Here is an 18,209-nt window from a genome sequence, read left to right as displayed (position 1 = left end):
GGGCAGGCGCAAGGCGGGGCTTCTGCCGCCCGCGGCACGCCGGGAAGGAATCACGTCAGACGCAGTTTCCGGTTCCGTTTGCGGCGACTGATTTTTAAGGTAATGCGGTCCGATAGTCCCGCGAAGGCGTGCGCCAGAGAGGTGGTGGGCCTTCACGCATCACTAGCTGAGGTGAGCCGCCAACTTGGCGTATACTGACCAACCTCGAACCCGCCATGCACGTGGACAGCCAAGCCGTGTGCTGCTGCCTCACGTGGAGTCTTCCTCTAGAATGATCTTTTAGCATAAAAATATCATTATTGTGTATGTATGATCTATGTGCATACACCTGCCACAGCGTGTGAATAGAAGTCAGAAGACAACTTTGTGTGGTCAGATCCCTACTTCCGCCTATTATAAAGGATCCAGTGATGGAACTCTGGGGTGCAGGGTAAGTCCCTTGACACTCTGAGCCATCTCCCTGGCCTCTAGAATGATGTTCTTATCCTACAAACGTGTAAAGTACTCTAGCTGTGGGACGGCTGTCTTTGGGGTCTCGGTGACCCTTCTGCCCACATAACCCCCTGTTGCTGGGGTCAGGACCGTTTATTGAAAGAACTAAGAAATTGGAGGTTGCTGAACCCTGTGACCGTTGTCTGCAAAGTTCCTTGCCTACTAAGAGGCTGAGATAAGAGGATCTGTTGAACTCAAGATTTCTAAATAAACCTGGGCCATACAGCAAGATCTTTTAAAGAGGAAAAACAGAAAGTATGAGGATATAGGTCAGTAGTAGGTCGCTTTCCGAGTGTAAGCGACGTCTGAGTTCCACCCCCATGCATACAGACAGTAATAAAAGAGAGTGTTCTGTCAGTGATGATCGCCCATGGGTAGAGCGCTTGCACATCTGGGGACGGTGCAGAAGAATAAGCAGGCTAGTTGTTTGCTTTGCCCTCTCCATTTTATATATTGCTTGGCATGTACTTCCCCTTAGAACAGAGCCCCAGACATGGTCGGTGCTCACACTGGTAGCACGGGGATCCAGATCCTGGCCAGCAGGACTCAGTGGCCCTCTATCTAATCTGTAGTCTTGGACCTGCGCTGGGTTGGTGGTACCCTCGAGCACACCAGACTTGCAGAAAAAGCATACTCCAGAGGAAGCTGAGGCATGCCTGCTCGAGAGCCAGCGGTTCCATGTGCAATTTTCCTCTGATAAATCCTGGGTACTGTTGCCACGGTGATAATGACTGTGCCGTGTCATTGTCGATCCACCAACAGTCAGAGAAGCTTTGCAGTCAAGATATTGTTTAGCAGACGGAGCGGTTTCTGTTGGACACTAAGTGCTGCTACAAGACCTCGAGTTACTAACGGTGTTGCTGGAAGTGGCCCGTTTGCACCTGGGGAGTGAATGTAAAAATCAAGAGAGTGTACACACATGACCCGTGGAGCCCGCTAGGTCGAGGCTCCGCTGGAAACCCGAGCCACGGGGAAACTGAAGACAGATGGGAACCGCCTAGCGGATTCCTTGTCGTTGTGTTGAGTCCTGTTCCTTTTCTGATGGCAAGCCCCAAACTAAAACCTTGTTCTTTCACAGATTCCAGACACCGTACAAAGATGTTTGCAAGAAAAGCAGAGGTAAAAATAGCTGCTCCAAAAGTCAGACACCTGTGTGGGTTAAGTCACCCCAGCATCCGGGAGCTTTTATTCATTCTTACATCGCTGTAAGTAGTTTTAAATAAATAAATAAATAAATAAATAAATAAATAAGGGAAGCCGTGTGTCTGGTTGGCTTTGGTGCTCCCTGGGTGAAGGGGAAGAATTTGCAGACTGTTCTGGTGACCTGGACGCAGAGCAGTGGTGATAAACAGCATGCTGCTAACTATTAGTAGTAACAATATTCCTGGCCAAAAAAAAAAAAAACAAAAACCAGCTTAAGGGAGTAAGAATCTCACGGCTTGAGGATATAGACTTTGTCTCACAGCTTGAGGGTATAGACTTCATGGCAGGACAGACAAGCCGGCTGGTGCCTGTTGCTGCTGGTCCCACAGCATCCACAGTTGATGCAGAAGAGGAAAGCTGCTGTCCAGCTGATTCCAAGTCCCCACCCTACAGGTCAGCGGGTCCTCTCCCTACTTAAACCCTTCTGGAAACATCCTCATAGACACATCCTGAAGAGTTCTCATGATTGTAAATCCTGTGGAGGTGTCAATAGCTGACTTTATGTACAGTTAGTTGGCCTAGGAAAGATTTTTCTCTTTAAGTCATCAGATATCTAATACAGCTGTCGTGTGACATTAAAGTGAGCAGGTGGGAAGATCGCTGAGCCCCGTTTTCCAGAAATGCAGCTCTGGCACTGCTGGGCATAGTGACACACGCCTTTGATCCCAATACTTGGGAGGTATAAGCACGTGGATCTGAGTTCAAGGCCAGCTCAGTCTACAGAGTGAGTCCCAATCCAACCAAGGATACACAATTTTAATAAAGCTATCTTAAAGTATGTGTGTGGTGTATAACACTGCTTTGGAAAGCTTTAGAAATCTTAAAACGAATGTGAAAAAAGTACACTTCTAAAGCGGTCGTCAGAACTGTGCTCTGAACAACTTGTGTATCGCCGTGACGTGTATCCTCAGCGGGGAAGCGGGATGGGAGTTTGCTTTCAAGGATCCTAGGATTTGGGCAAAACAACGTAGTTGGACCCCAAAATTCACCTTGGGAATATGTGACTCAGGCATCTCACAGTGTCTCTCCTTCCCTTGCGTTCAGACGAGGCTTTTCTATATCTAGTAAAAAGTGTTCTTTTCTGTTCACCTCCCAAAGCACCATGAAGCCAGTGAGAATGGCGATGGAATCTTCGTCTTCTGTTTCTCAGCCCCAGACCTACCAGAGTGGGGACTGTGGAGCTGAGTGGGCTCCAGCCCCTGCCCCCTTTCTTTCTCTGACACCCAGTGCCACCACCATATGTCCTTTACAGTAACCAGCTTTAAGAAGAGGGGAGGCAGGGCTAGAGGGAAGGCTCATTGGTTAAGAGCACTGGCTGCTCTTGTAGAGGTCCTGGATCCAATCCTTGTACCCACCTTGTATCTCACAACTTTCTGTAACTCTGGTTCCGGGGAATCCAACACCCTCTTCTAGCCTCTGGTGCACAGACATGCATGCAGGCAAAACACTGGTACACAATAAGCAAAAGGGGTGTGCTTATACACCAGGTGACATGAGTGTGTCTGGCCCTACTGTCCAGAGCTTTGAAGGTGCTGCCCTAAGAGAAAAGTGGCTCTCTGGGTTACAGTGATGGAGCCACCAAACATTCCTACAGTGAAGATGGCTCTTGGGACCCAGAAACCTACAAACCGAGCTGAAACCTGACCCACCCCTGTGAGACACTTAACAGAGCATCGACTCAGCCACACATTAATCTGATGCCCAGACAACAGCTAAATGGAATGTGGAAACCCAGGCAGAGCCAGCCTTCCCAAGAGGTAGCAATGCCTTTTGAGTGTTGACTCCCTTTACCTCCAACACAGCTAGTTTATATTTTATTTTTAGCTTGGCTATGGTTTAATTTTTGTTTCTTGAGATAGCCTTGCCATTAGAGCCTAGTCAGGCTCTAGAATTGGATCCTCCTGCCTCAGCTTCCCTGGAATTACAGGTATGTACTGCCGTGCCCAGAGCTTCTGTCAGTACCTAACTGATCTTAGATAACCTATTCCCTACATAGAGGATTCTGGCTGGCACAGGTTCTTGCTTTGCCTGAACCAGGAGTGACTGTGTATGTGGAGAAAGATGGCATGCTACAACTGGATTAGGTCAGCTGAGGATAGACCACGAAGAAGGTATACATAGGCTAGACCATGGAGAAGATATACATTGTGAAGAGCTGGAGGGTCATCCTGGGATCTGGAGTGGGAGGGTGTGGTCCTGGGTTCTAGTCCTAAGCATACCGAGCATTGAGTTTTCATCCTTGAGTTTTCCCACGCATCTATTTTCTCTCCTTGTGTTTTTGAGAATGGCTACTGTAGGCTGTGTGTATTTCAAGCTTTGTTCGAGTGGTGCGGTAAATCGCTCTGCTGTGTTTCCCTCCTGAGCCCCAGTGTGGTTTTTTTTTTTTTTTGTCCCGTGTACGTATTGTGAATTTTGTTCTCCAAACAGCCTTTGTGTACACAGATCGGTCTGAACCTTACAGGAAACCAGGGTGCAAGGTGGCAGTGTGTACCTGTTCTCTCAGCAGCACCGGAGGGAGCGCAGCCAGAGGATCTCAAGTTGAAACTGCAGACAGTCAGACTTTGTTTCTTCACGTTCCATTTTTATATTTCTGCTGAATCATAGCAATACCAGAGCATCTCAGGGATCTCTGCTTGCAAACACATGCATACTGTATTTATGTACACATATCGTATAGTATAGACATGTGCATATCTACATAGGATAGTGATATTTGATTTATAACAGAGCTAATATGATGAAATCTTCGGTTTTAGTTTCTTAGAGGGATCTGTAGCCCAGCCAGGCTCCCCTTGAATTTGCAGCGACCTTGCTGTTTCTGCCTCCAAGTGCCAGGATGTGTACCGTCTTACCTCTAATCCAAAACAATCCAAACCATGACTTTCCCACCTCTAGAAGCAGCGCCTGCTCCCTCCATCCTCGTGCCTTTTTTTTTTTCATACCAAAGATGGAGCCCTTTGACCAGATGCCTCTATTTTATGTATTTATTTTTCCAGACTGGGTTTCATGCTGACCTTGAGCTCTTAACTGTCTTCCTGTTCAAGCGTCCAAAATGCTGGAGTTACAGGCGTGAAGCATCACACCCAGCCTATATATGTCTTAAAGTTGGACAACTGTCGGGCTTTGTTTTATTGAGACACTTACCGTACACGGAGTGTAAACAGAGAGGACTCCTGTAAAGTCGAATGAAGAACTAAATGGGGCGTTTGTAGCTGTCGCTGAGCCACTGCTGCTCTCTGACACCAGCGCTTTCAGAGCTCCAGCTGAAGGAGAAGTGGTTAAGGAAGAGGGGGGCTTGGGGATTTAGCTCAGTGGTAGAGCGCTTGCCTAGGAAGCGCAAGGCCCTGGGTTCGGTCCCCAGCTCCGAAAAAGAGAACCAAAAAAAAAAAAAAAAAAAAAAAGGAAGAGGTTAGGGGGATGTTGGCCCGGAAACCGGGAAAGGGAATAACAATTGAAATGTAAATAAGAAATACCCAAGTTAATAAAGATGGAAAAAAAAAAAAAAAGGAAGGAGGTGCCCATACCATAGCTCGGGCAGGCTAATCCATCGTGGTAACGCATCCAGGAAACAACTGTGTACAAAAGCCGCTCGCAAGGGTGCGCCCTCTACTGGAGGGTGAAGAAACCTCATCGTTACCGGCCTGGTACTATGGCACTCTGAAATCAGACGCTATCAGAAGTCCGCTGAACTTCTGATTCCCAAGCTCCCCTTTCAACATCTGGTGAGAGAAATTGCTCAGGACCTCAAAACAGACCTGCGCTTCCAGAGAGCAGCTATTGGTGCTTTGCAGGAGGCAAGTGAGGCCTGTCTGGTTGGCCTTTGGGAAGATACCAACCTGTGTGCTATCCATGCCAAACGTGTAACAATCACAACAAAAGATACCCAGCTAGTACGCTGCATACGTGGAGAACGGAGAACGTGCTTAAGAGCCCACTGTGAGAGGAACCATTTCATTCTCAAAATAAAAACATGTTCTCTTCGTCTTCCTGTTCTCAGTCGGTCTGAATGTTACGTATTTTCCCCCCCATGGGGTCAAAGGTACCTAAGTTTATGATTTCGAGTGTAAACATGGGGGACAGAATTAGGTATTGGCAGTTTCTCCACGCTCCTTTGTGTGACCTTTAATATAAATGCAAGATGTAAAATAAAGCATTAATGCAAACAAAATGTTTCAGTGAACACATTTCAACAGTCCAACTTTATAACAGTTGGAAATAAACCTGTTAGATTTTACCATCCAGTAGATTCCATCCACTCACTGTACCTTCGGAGTTGTCCTGCGTGCAGGTACATGATTTTAATGTCGTCTGTCCTCCGTGCTGTTCCTGTGAGTTTGCTACTAAAATGGATTAAACTGTATTTTAAAAAGAATTAAATGGCACATGAACTCTATGAGCAGGATGGCTCAGTGGGTAAAGGCCTGCTACCATGAGTGGTGACTTGAGTTCATCACCAGGTCCCACACGGGGGGAGGGGGGGAAGGGAGTAAGCCAAAGCCCCCAAATTCTTCTCCCCTGCCACCCGTTTAGTATGCAGTGCTGATTTGCTGTTCAGGGTTGGGCTTGGTTTGTAACAGCGGAGAGTTTCTGCCACTCACTACCTCCCAAAGACTTGTGAGGAGGTGTCTAGACCAACATAGAAAGCAAGGAGCCAGTCAGTGTCACGAGGCCAAAGGTCCCTCAGATAGTCAGCCACAGGGACACTCCTGCAGAGTGACAGCCTCCTACTCCTGCTGAGTCAGAAGTTTGCTGAGCACTTCCCAAACCTTTGAGGCCGGATGATTCCATACTTGCAAAACAACGCCACTATCCTGAGAGGCCGCTGCACACAGGACTCCCCTCAACAAGAAAGAAGTATTCTGCTTTTCAAAAATGCAGAGAGGGGGGTTGGAGATTTAGCTCAGTGGTAGAGCGCTTGCCTAGGAAGCGCAAGGCCCTGGGTTCGGTCCCCAGCTCTGAAAAAAAAAAAGAACAAAAAAAAAAAAAAAAAAGAACAAAAATGCAGAGAGGGCCTTTGGCTAAGGACTCACTGGCAAGTTGGGCACTTTTATTGTCTTAGGGCCAAGTTAGCATTTGTGGGAGCCTTCTTCCCGAGGTGGACTGAGCCCAGCCTTCCTGTGACTTTTTTTGTGAAGCCCTGGTTGTATGAGTTAGTTCCCCCTGGCCCCCCATCCATCCGCACATCTGCCTTCCCATTCCACAGCTGCAGCCCTGAGATAATTCACACACGTGCTAGACCACCTAGGGAAGCGGGTAAGATCCTGTCAGCATCCCCTGACCCCACCCCCATACACACAAACACACCCTAGCCTTGGAACTGGCCCTTAACTCATAGTGATCCTCCTGCCTCAGCCTCCTGAGTACTACCATTAAAGGTGTACAGTACTACTCCCAGCTTTAATAAAAATTCTCCTGAGGAAATTGTTGGTTGTGGGGAGAAAATTAAGAGTCTTCTTTTGGGGGAGCGGGGAGGGGGGGGGGCGGAGCATTTTAGTGAGTCTCCTGTCTTATGCCGTAAGGCCAGCAGGGGGCGCTAGCCTGCCACCCTTACAGAAGCTGGAGCAGCGCTTATAATGTAGTCTGGGGATCGGAAAATGGCCCAAATTTGTGCTGTCCCCCAGTGCCAGAGCCTATCCTATGGAGTGGTTAACTCACATGCTTTCGAGTCACAAAGTGGCATATATAACGTGGTCGTTGGGAGATTTAAATGTTGGCGGATAATCTGAGATTTTAAGAGGATCCCAGCTACAGACGGTAGAATGTTTGCTTAGCGGCAAGAATTTCTGAGTTCCCAACACTGGAGGAAGTATGGTGTGATGGCAAATGCTTGAAATTCCAGCACTCAAGAGGTGCAGGCCGAAAGATCAGAATGCAAGGTCATTATTGATTATATACAGAGTTCCAGCCGGTCTGAAGTAGGTGAGACCCCACCGTCCTCACCCTCAGTCCCCTCAACCAAAACAAAGCCTTAGGTGTGAAACGAGGAGGATCTTGGGGTACTGCTCTGCCTGAGCTGACTGGAGATCCTGTTTCGAAAAGAAATTACGAATGAGCAAACAAATTTCAAGGGGATGGATGCTGTCTTCCCTCACGACGCTGGAGGAACAGTTTTGTGGATGGCCCTCCTGTCAGTCTACGGTCAGAACCTTGGGATACTGGTCGTCAGGTGTGAGGGACTGGGTGCTACCCACATGGAGTCCTTTTCCTAACCACAGCAGGTTTGAGACAACAGTAAGCTGGATGGAGACCCTGCCCCCTAAGAGGGGTAGGAGCTCTGTCAGCCTGTGCAGTCCGATGCTAGTCCCGCACAGCGGCAGGCACCGAAGAGCCCTTGATGGTTGCTTGGCCCCACTTCTCAGAAATGTGGCTTCTACTCCTATGTATTTCCTACGCCTCACCCATTCCCCTGTGGGTTCCCAGGCAGGATTCACTGTGTAACCTGGTGCCTTCACACTGTCCCTGGCCTGTAGGGTCTGCTCAGTACATAATTCTAAAATAAAGGACACAAAAAACAGCCAACGATTCAGGATAGTACCTCTTCACGTCCTGAAATAAGAAGCTCAAAAGACTGGAGAGGATGTCTGAGACCACAAGTAACTTTGAATCCTGCATATACTCTTATTTTTACATCCAAGGGCTACCTGTGATAAAGTCAACTTATAAAAGAATTGAAGGAAGAACAATATCAAACAATAGTAACGGGACTCTGATAGCAACACTGTAGCAATAGTTCTATACCTGTGGTCCCTGGGATGCACTTCTGCCTTCTCCCACAAAGGAAGAACTCTACGGCTTCTCTTTGGCATATCCAAGTTACCAGCATCCCCTTGTGTTACTCCATGGACACAAGTAAAATAGGGTGTCATGAACACAAGGGTTGCCATACACAGGGGGAGACCTGAAGACCAGCACAGCCTCTAAAGGGCTCACAGGCAGGTAGTGCATACCGCATGGACACGCTGAGCAGAGCATGGTTCACTTTTCCAGCACGACAGGGTGGGATGGCGAGCATCAGCAAGCTGCCGAGGAGTTCAACTTGAACTCTTGGTTGCTCATGGGTAACTGAAACTGCGGCAAACAAAACTCCTCGGCAAAGGTTCCGGTGCTGATCGATCACAGATGCCATAAAAAGAGACAAAACACCCGTGTGCTTGTGGCTCTGGGGTGAGACGCTTGCTTTGCATGCACAAGGCCCTGAGTTCAATTTCTAGATCTACAGCTCCTGCTGCCATGCCAGATAGTCCTGAACACCTCACAGTTGTACAATGACACATATGAGGATGTCACTAAGAACTGGCAGGAGCTGGGTTGGGGGCACCTGACAGAAGCACTTCAGAGCCAGAGAAAGCTCAGGGGTGGCACTGAGGCTACCACTCCAGCGAGTCTCCAGGTAACAGGGAGGAATATTCTGCCACAAGATGGTGACACACACCTTTAATCCCAGCACTTGAGAGGCAGAGGCAGGCAGATCCTTGAGTTCCAGTCTAGACTGGTCTACAGGGTGAATTCCAGGACAGCCAAGGCTACACAGAGAAACTTTTTCAAAATATCAAAGGGAGGGGAAGGAAAATTCCAGAAAGAGGAAACAACCAGGGGAGGGACACAGGCCTTGGAATACTCTGGGGAAAGCAGATACTTTTTGTGAGATGCCAAACACGTGGACGGGCCCAGAGTCTGATAGGGAGGCAGTCCTTGGGAGAGAAGATCCTAGAAAACCTCCAGCTCAGTCAGGAGAGTCCTTGTTTGGGACTCTGAGCGCCGACTGGAGGCAGCTGAGCCCACAGCAGCCATCTAGGCGACTGTAAGTGAGGTAGAACCATTCTATTCTGCGGTGGGAGGGTAGGGGGTGGAGCCTTGGGAGGAGGGCAGCTGCCCTGAAGAAAGAAAGGGCACTGTTTGTGATTGGTTGGAGATTCTGGTCAGCCCTGCTGGCTCCTTGCTAACTTGGGGAAAATGGGAGGAGGATGGACTGTCACAGACAGAGCCTGGATTACTTTTGGACATTGTGATTCTCAAGCTACCTGAGGGACATCTGAATCATCAGGCTACATCTGAAAGAGGAGAGTGTTTCCACGGTCGCCTCTACAGTAAAATTACTTTCACCAATAACAGAGGTAGGCGCGGGCCTCCAGAGAAAAGCCAGATGAGAGTAAGACCCTGGGTCTATGTACTTGTGGAAGGACACCCATGAAGATTGGGAAGGGGGAAGGAGAGAAAGACTGAGATGGAAAATGTCCAAGCCACTGCAAGGCCAGGTGAGGGCCCGGGCTTCCTGCTTTGGGCTGTGAGGGAAGTGTGGCTGGAAACGGATTCCTGACCACAGGTGACCACATGCCCTTTTAGCTCGGGAAAGAATTGGAGAGAATTTGCTGCTTGTGAGTGGCCCCTGTGTGTGAGCCTGTGTTTTAGAGCATCTAAAGAGCCTGCAAAATAAGCAGAGGGCCCAGCCATTTTCCCCACGTGTGTCAATGGCAAGCAAGAGTTTGCAGGACTGAAGAAGCTGCCTTACCTGCAGAGGCTGGTAGCTGCCCCCTTTGCCCTGTGTTTGCAAGACCTTCAGTGCCAAAGGCCACTGGGATGGGCATACCTTCTGTTCGCCTCTCCATTGACTTGCTTTCTGCCTGCTGACCATGACTGTTCACCAGGAAGTGTATACTGAGTGGCACTTATGTCTTGGGCAGTTACAGTTTTGCTTAGAGCAACCACTTGGGAAGCTTTCTGTCTGGGACAGGTGTCAGTCAGCAGCAACAAGACTCTAAGGTTTCCTGAAGCTAGGCTATTCCAGTGGAACTTGGGCTTCACTATTCAGGAAGGCTCCCATCCAATCAAGAACTGGAGGCTGGAGAGGGGGCTCAGTGGATAAATTGCTAGCCACACAGACATGAGGACCTGAGCTCACCTCAGCGTGCACATAAATATTTGGCACAGTAGCGTGAGTGCCAGGGAGTCAGGGACAGAGGCTCACCAGAGCTTGCTGGCCAGCAGACTAGCCAATCAGTGCGCTCCACATTCAATGAGAGACCCTGCCTCAAAAAAAAAAAAATAAGGGGGCTGGGGATTTAGCTCAGTGGTAGAGCGTTTACCAAGGAAGCACAAGGCCCTGGGTTTGGTCCCCAGCTCCGAAAAAAAAAAGAACCAAAAAAAAAAAAAAAAAAAATGGAGGGTGGTTGAGGCAGACACTCAAATGTTGACCTTTGGCCTCCACGCGCATGTGCAGGTGCACACATGTGAATATACTACATGTGCACACAGAGATAATCTGTCATAAAAATAGGTTTCCCTTTTTAAACTGTTTTAGTTCTTCGACAAGTTTATACACATAATGCACTTTGGTCAATGTTGAGTGAACACTTCTTTTTTTTTTTTTTTAACCTTATGAAGCAGTTTAATTAGGTTGTTAACAATTAGAACACCAGTTTGTGAGGGTACATGCCGTTCGTCAGGGAGAACTGAGACCGCAGGTAGCCCTGGAGCTGGGGGACAGCTTTGATCTTTGGCAAAATCTGCGAGTCCACAGCTTTCTGATCAGCCTTTCGCTGCTCTGTAATTTCGTATTTCTCCTTCTCTGTGTCAAAGATCTCACCCTCCTGATGCCTGGGCTTGCGAAGTGGCTTCTTCTTGAAGTAAGCATCAGTCAGGTGTTTGGGAATTTTAACCTTGCTGATATCAACTTTTGTAGAGGTGGCGATGACAAACTTCTGGTGTGTCCTACGCAGAGGAACTCTGTTGAGGGCAAGAGGTCCAGTCACAAGTAGCAAGCCACTGCCCAGCTGCTTGAGGAAAACCACTCTCTTGCCCCTGTGGCGCCCAGTGAGGATGATCAGGACAGTCCCGGGAGTGATGCTGGAGCGCAGCCTCCTCACGTGCTGGCTGAAGGGCTTCTTGCCATGGCTCAGCAGCTTCCGAGGTACGTCTTCAGTAGGGTAATACCTAGGCATTTTTCGAAGCTTCACCACCCGGGTGCCACCGTTCTTGTCCCCACCAACTGTTTTTGTGACGGTAGCAAGGACCTTTACTTTCTTCTTCTTCTTCTCAACCTTTGTCTTGGCAGCAGAGTATTTCCTTTTGTACAAGGCCTTTCTGGAATACATAGCAGATCGGGAATACCTGCCGATTCCTCTCACCAGGACAGGGTTCCGGCTGCAATGGGGCTTACTCTTCCTCAGCTTTTTAGCCTTAGAACTACTCTTTTTGACCGCACCAGCGGGCCGGGCCCGGGGGGCAGTAGCATCACCGCCAGCCTTCTTGGCTGCAGGTTTCTGCTCCTTTTTATCAGGCTTCTCCGCCTTTTCACCCGCCATCTTGCAAGACGGGAAAGAGGAGTGAACACTTCTTGAGGAGATGAGAACCCCATAGGGCACCAGTGATGGGCCATAGCACGATTCCACTTAGGAATACTGTAGGGAACTGATGACTTTTTTGGGGTTTCACTAACAAGCATGGATGAAGGGTTATTTATAGGACTGTGAGCGACCCCAAACTGGAAAGTCTCACCCAAGCACGGATGACAATTTCTGAATACGTAGAGTCATGCCCACCCCACGCCACGCCCCCTTCAATTACCCTCCCACACTGTATACATACTCTGGTCTCCCAAGAGTTACACGTGCCTGGCAGGGAAGTATAAGAAGGAGCAGCTGGGGGGGTTGGGGATTTAGCTCAGTGGTAGAGCGCTTGCCTAGCAAGCGCAAGGCCCTGGGTTCGGTCCCCAGCTCCAAAAAAAGAACAAAACAAAACAAAACAAAAAATAAGGAGCAGCTGGAATCGCACGCGAGGGTCTTTTTGATTACTCTTCCCGGCCCCTCTCCTTCCACAAGGAAACATCACCCTCCCTGCCTGAAGACTGCTGCAGGCGGTCACAGCTGCTTTTTTTTTTTTTTTTTTTTTTGGTTCTTTTTTTTCGGAGCTGGGGACCGAACCCAGGGCCTTGGGCTTCCTAGGTAAGCGCTCTACCACTGAGCTAAATCCCCAGCCCAGGTCACAGCTGCTTTAATGAAGGCAGTAAAGGCTGTTGTGCTGTGAGGACAGCACCCTACAAGTCACTCTCAGACCTCTCGTGAATCTATCTTACATTTGTAACCCCTGCCACCAGAGCGCCTGCCTGTTTGTCCATGGATGCACGGGGTACCACAAAGCCTGCCTGGGCTCTTTTGGTCTGACTAGGATGCCAAGGCCACGCCTCCGGGAGCAGGGGCTGGGCTCCAGGGTCTCCCTCAGCGTCCTGGGCACCCTGCCTATCACACAGCTTCTAATATTATCACAGGTTCAGAAAACAAAGAGAAACACTCTAGTGACTTTGAAAATAGTTGTCTCCAGGGAGCAAATACCAAAACTCTGTTTTCCCCACCTAGTAGAGACCCTTCCTCGCTGGCATCCTTCCCGGATTGGTTTCTGTTTCAAGGTTCTGAGTCAGGATTCAGCTTATAGCAGGAAGGAACATTTGGGCAGAACTTCAAATTCATGGTACACGGTCTGCAAGATCCTCCAGAGAGCTGTCGCTCGGAAGACACAAAGAGCTGGTGGTCCCTTTCCTGGGTGTGGGAGCCTTGGGAGATAAGATATCTGGCCCTGCCCAGCCCACTAGAGGTGTGTGAGGCCCAGAGGAGATCCCAGTCAGGAGGCTTTGATCCTGGAAGCTTTTTTGCTCTGCCAATCACCCCAGGGCTGGAAACATTGATATTATGAAGTCTGCATGTTGATTTCAAAAGAAAAAGAAACAAGCAGACAGGTCAGGTCTGCAATATGCGGCTGTTTAAATATGAATGATGAGACAGGGCGGGTGGGCGACCTTCAGCGTGGTGAACACACATTTCATGTTTAGTCACCAAGGACAAAGCTGATCAGGGACGAGACTTTCCTGGTACGTAGCAGTTCCGAGAAAACAAAACCACATTCATTATGCGCAGCGGGCTCAGAGGCCCTGCATGCTCCGTGCTATCAGCCCGAAGCTCTGTTTTCTTGTTGCACAGGCAGATAATAAAACAGGACCAGAGGACTTCGGTGTGCGCATGCGCAGTTGAGGTAGCAAGCCTAGCGCGAGCTCTCCGCCCCAGAGCGGTCAAGCAATTTCTCTGTGTAACCAGAAAGAGAGTCCTGTTTCTCCGCAGCTTATTCTATCTTATCAATAAGCGTGACCCAGAACAAACTTTAACATTTTGGGCAAAAAAGAGCACCGTGTGGAAATACCTCCTAAGAAACAGATTGGAATTTACTCAGGACCCAGAAAATGGTCCTTTGCTATGGCAACCACACAGAATTAGAGTGACTAAGGTTGGTAAAGACGCCTGCTACACAAAGCCTAGTGACCGGAGTTCAAAACCCACATAAAAGTGGAAGGGGGTTCCAGCTGAGCTGACTCCAAAAAGTTCCTCTGATCACTCTTGCTCAACTCCTACCCTATACACACACCGTGAAGACAATAAAAAAAAAAAAAAAAAAAATTAGCGGGGTTGGGGATTTAGCTCAGTGGTAGAGCGCTTGCCTAGGAAGCGCAAGGCCCTGGGTTCGGTCCCCAGCTCCGAAAAAAAAGAAAAAAGAAAAAAAAAAAATTAGAGCTGGAGAGATGCCTCAGCACTTAAAAACACTTGTTGCTCTTGCAGAAGACCCAGGTTTGGACCCTAATATCCACATAGCCTCCTATAACTCCCTGTTACAGTTTCAAAGGATCCAACACCCTCTTCCGACCTCTGTGGGTACCAGGCTCACAAGTGGTCCAGACATAAATGCAAACGAAACACCAATACACATAAAAGAAATTATTTTTCTTTAAAAAGTTAGAGTGCTTAATCACGTGGGAGGCAGAGGCAGGCAGATCTCTGAGTTCGAGGCCTGCCTGGTCCAGAGATTGAGTTCCAGGACTACACAGAGAAACCCTGTCTGGAAAAACAAAACCTGACAGAACAGCAAGCAAACAAGAGTATGGACTGAGGAGACAGCTCAGTAGGCAAAGTGCTTGCTGCACAGGTGTGAGAATGTGAATTCAGACCCTCAGCAACTGTGTAAAAAATGCCAGTCACCCTGTGCACTTAAAACCCAATGCCAGGAAGCCAGATCTCAGGGCTGGCTAGCCAGTTATTCCCGCAGAAAGAGATTTAGGGTAGAGAAATCTTCCTTCCCTGTTGCAGTAAATAAAATAAGGTGAAGAAAAGATTGAGGAAGGCATCCTTACATTGACCTTTGGCTCACACATGCACATACACACACACATACACACATACATACATACATACATACATAGACACATATACACACACATATACACAGAGACACACACATATACACACATACACACATATACACATACACACATACACACATGCACACATACATGCACACATACATACACACATACATGTACACATGTGTACATACAGACACACTACACACATATATATACACACATACACACACACATGCACACACATATACACACATACATATACATACATATACACATGCATACATACACACACATACACACATATACACACATACATATACATACATATACACATGCATACATACACACACACACACACATACACACACACACACACACACACACAGTAAGGTGAGAGAATGAGGGGAAGGGCCCCAGGGTAGAATTGCCATTGTCTGTCTGGTCGGGCACGTGATAGCTGGGGGACAGTGGACAAGGGGTTACATTCTCTTTTCCCTTATTTGAAAATTGAGATGACAGTCAAGGCTTCCAGAAGAGCGGTGGTACAGGCAAAGGATCAGAGTACTGCTTGCCTCGTGGTAAGCCCTTAGGAAATGCAAGGTATCTTTAGCATTCTCCATCATCCAGGATGAATCCACAACCCACAATCTCCAGAGGGCCTTCCCTCACACACCCAGGCCTTCTGCTTCTTCTGTCTCTAGGTTCCTCCAGGAAGTCCATGCCGCAGCCCAGCCTGGCATTTGTTGTTAATTCAGTATCCCACGTGCCCCTGTGTTGCTACCCCCACACGCTCTGCAGGAACATGTCATTTATTTTTATTGGATTTCCACAACTCAGAGCTCAGCCCAGAGCAGTTACTGGCACGCAAACATCCCCTAGTTAGTGCACTGGAGGGATAAACAATTAGGAAGAACAGAGTTGGGTGGGGCTGCCTATGGGGACTATACCAAACAACCGAAGATGGGAAGGCGCATGCGCAGAGTGCTTAGGACAGCTTCGAAAGAAAGAACTGAGCCCGAAGCAACCAATGTCCCTCCGTACGGTGATTAAACCAGCATTCATCCATAGCTTGGGCCTGGACTCGACAGGAAGGATATGTTAACTACCTGCTCACACCAAAGAGTGGGAAGAGCCAATCCTAAAAGGTTCCATTCTGTATGAGTCTGAGACATGGTTTCATTTTGTAGCCCAGGCTGGCCTTGAGCTCCAAACCCTCCCACCCCATCCTCTGGAGTGCAAGAGTTGCAGACTTGAGCCTCTGTACCCAAAGATCTGAGGTAGAGAAAAGAGAATGGTTTGGTTGACGGTTCCAGCTTTTTAAAAGGAGCAGATGGGACAGGCTGGCAGCTTGCCGTGACAGAATGTTTTTTCTTAATGGTTGCTGTGTTAGTGTCCTCCCTGTGATACCCTATCATTCATTGTTCTGCAAGATGCTGGCAGCAAGGGAACTGGGCAGGGAGAGATACTGTGCAAGGTCTTGTAGCTACACGTAAGTTTACAATTATCTTAAAGTAAAACACGTGGTTAAACACATTTGAAGTAAGCCAGTGGGAGCAGAGAGCGTACCACCGGATGCTCACTAGGAGATGCACGGGAAGCTCCTTCCAGAAGGCTTTCAGTGTTCAGAATTAAAGTTTATCAACCATATATTAGCATGTTTTATTTCCTCAGAACTTAGCAGGAACAATGTCTAGTGAATGGTGGTGTGTGTGTGTGTGTGTGTGTGTGTGTGTAACAAGATCAAGATACTCACTTTTAATTTTTTAATTTTAAGTGTAAAGGAGTTCCCACATATGTGTGTCTGTGCACCATATGTATTCTTGGTGCCCAGGGAAGGCAAAAGAGAGCATCTGAGCCCCTGGAATTGGAGTTAGAGGTGGTTATGAGCCACCATGTGGGTGCTAGGAATAGGACCCAGGCCCTTTGGAAAAAGAGTCAGTGTTTTGCCACCTCTCCAGTCCTGAGATTTCCCACAATTCCTTAAGTTGGAGAGGTAAGCAAGGGATGGTCTTTTCCACTTGCCTCTTGTCACAGAATGGAAAACTCACAAGGGACCAACAAGAGGGTGGAGCCAGGAGTTGGAGTAGGGGTGAGTGTGTGTGTGGAGCAGAACAAAGTGTAAACATATATAATAGAATGTAATTATATAATATATAAATAGAGTGAGCAAGGAGTGTTACAATGAGACCCATTCTTTGTATACTAATGAAACATCTTATTTTATTTTATTTTGATACAGATAGACCTCACTGTGTAGCCAAGGATGACCTTGAACTTCTCATTCTCCAGCTCCCAACTTCCACATGCTAGGACACGGGCATGTGTCACTGTACCTGTTTTATGCAGTACTAGGCACTAGTCAGGGCATCACGGATGCTTGGCAGATGTGCTAACTGAACTGCATATTATACCGTTAATGTTAAAAAGTTCTAGTTTGCTTCTGTTGCTGTGTGTACTGGCTGTTTTTTTTTTTCTTTTCTTTTCTTTTTTTTTGGAGCTGGGGACCGAACCCAGGGTCTTGCACTTGCTAGGCAAGCGCTCTACCACTGAGCTAAATCCCCAACCCCGTACTGGCTGGTTTTGAGTGTCAACTTGACACTAGCTGGAGTTATCACAGAGAAGGGAGCCTCAGTTGAGGAAATTCCTCCATGAGACCCAGCTGTAAGGCATTTTCTCAACTAGTATCAAGGGGGGAGGACCCAGCCCACTGTGGGTGGTGCCATCCCTGGGCTGGTGGTCTTGGGTTCTATAAGAGAGCAGGCTGAGCAAGCCAGGGGAAGCCAGTAAGTAACATCCCTCCATGGCCTCTGCATCAGCTCCTGCTTCCTGCCCTGCTTGAGTTCCAGTCCTGACTCCCTTTGGTGATGAACAGCCATGTGGAAGTGTGAGCTGAATAAACCCTTTCCTCCCCAACTTGCCTTGTGGTCATGATGTTTGTGCAGGACTAAGACACTGTGATAAACACTAGGACCAAGAACACCTAGGACAGGAAAGGGTTTACTTGGCTAGTATTTCCAGGTCAGGGTCCATCACTGAGAAAAGTTGGGGCAGGAACTCGAGGAGGAGCAGAGGCAGGAACCTCTGAGGAATGCTGTTCCCTGGTTCCTGCTCAGCCAGCTTTCATAATACGGCCGAGGACCACCTGCCCAAGAGTGTTACCTCCCAAAGTGCCGTCATCAAGAAGATGCTCCAGACCAATCCGATGGAGGGACTCTCCTTCGAAATTCCCTTACATTCTTCTGGATTGTGTCAAGGTGATGGCTGATGCTAAAAGAAAAGTCTATTTTTTTTAAGCGATGACCCCACCACTTGGGAGACTGAGACACATGGGTCG

General features: G+C 48.2%; 3 long non-coding RNA genes, 1 other non-coding gene and 1 pseudogene across 5 annotated transcripts; 3 read left to right on the top strand and 2 right to left on the bottom strand.

The window, feature by feature from the left end:
- The first annotated feature begins 57 nt into the window (after positions 1-57).
- Positions 58-1,743, top strand: LOC134479255 (uncharacterized). Of its 2 annotated transcripts, XR_015623326.1 has the most exons (3): positions 58-171; positions 338-430; positions 1,571-1,743. It is a non-coding gene; the product is annotated as an uncharacterized LOC134479255 (long non-coding RNA). The 2 variants fall into 2 exon arrangements; XR_015623327.1 differs by lacking the exon at positions 338-430.
- LOC148005447 (uncharacterized) lies at positions 919-5,252 on the bottom strand. The gene is made up of 3 exons (XR_015623328.1): positions 4,840-5,252; positions 4,187-4,324; positions 919-1,373 (listed from the first exon to the last, which is right to left on the bottom strand). It is a non-coding gene; the product is annotated as an uncharacterized LOC148005447 (long non-coding RNA).
- Scarna13 (small Cajal body-specific RNA 13) lies at positions 1,056-1,330 on the top strand. The gene has a single exon (XR_015623537.1).
- Positions 5,253-9,633: 4,381 nt separating the features above from the next.
- Positions 9,634-17,778, top strand: LOC120103610 (uncharacterized). Its single transcript, XR_015623324.1, has 2 exons — positions 9,634-9,809; positions 17,115-17,778. It is a non-coding gene; the product is annotated as an uncharacterized LOC120103610 (long non-coding RNA).
- On the bottom strand, positions 11,050-12,015 carry Rpl6-ps1 (ribosomal protein L6, pseudogene 1; annotated as a pseudogene).
- Positions 17,779-18,209: the final 431 nt, after the last annotated feature.

This window comes from Rattus norvegicus, chromosome 6, assembly GCF_021556685.1.
Source record: "Rattus norvegicus strain SHRSP/BbbUtx chromosome 6, alternate assembly SHRSP_T2T, whole genome shotgun sequence".
In the NCBI taxonomy this organism is placed as follows: domain Eukaryota; kingdom Metazoa; phylum Chordata; class Mammalia; order Rodentia; family Muridae; genus Rattus; species Rattus norvegicus.
Note: the sequence above shows the minus strand (reverse complement) of the source record. Positions and strands in the feature narration are given on the sequence as shown.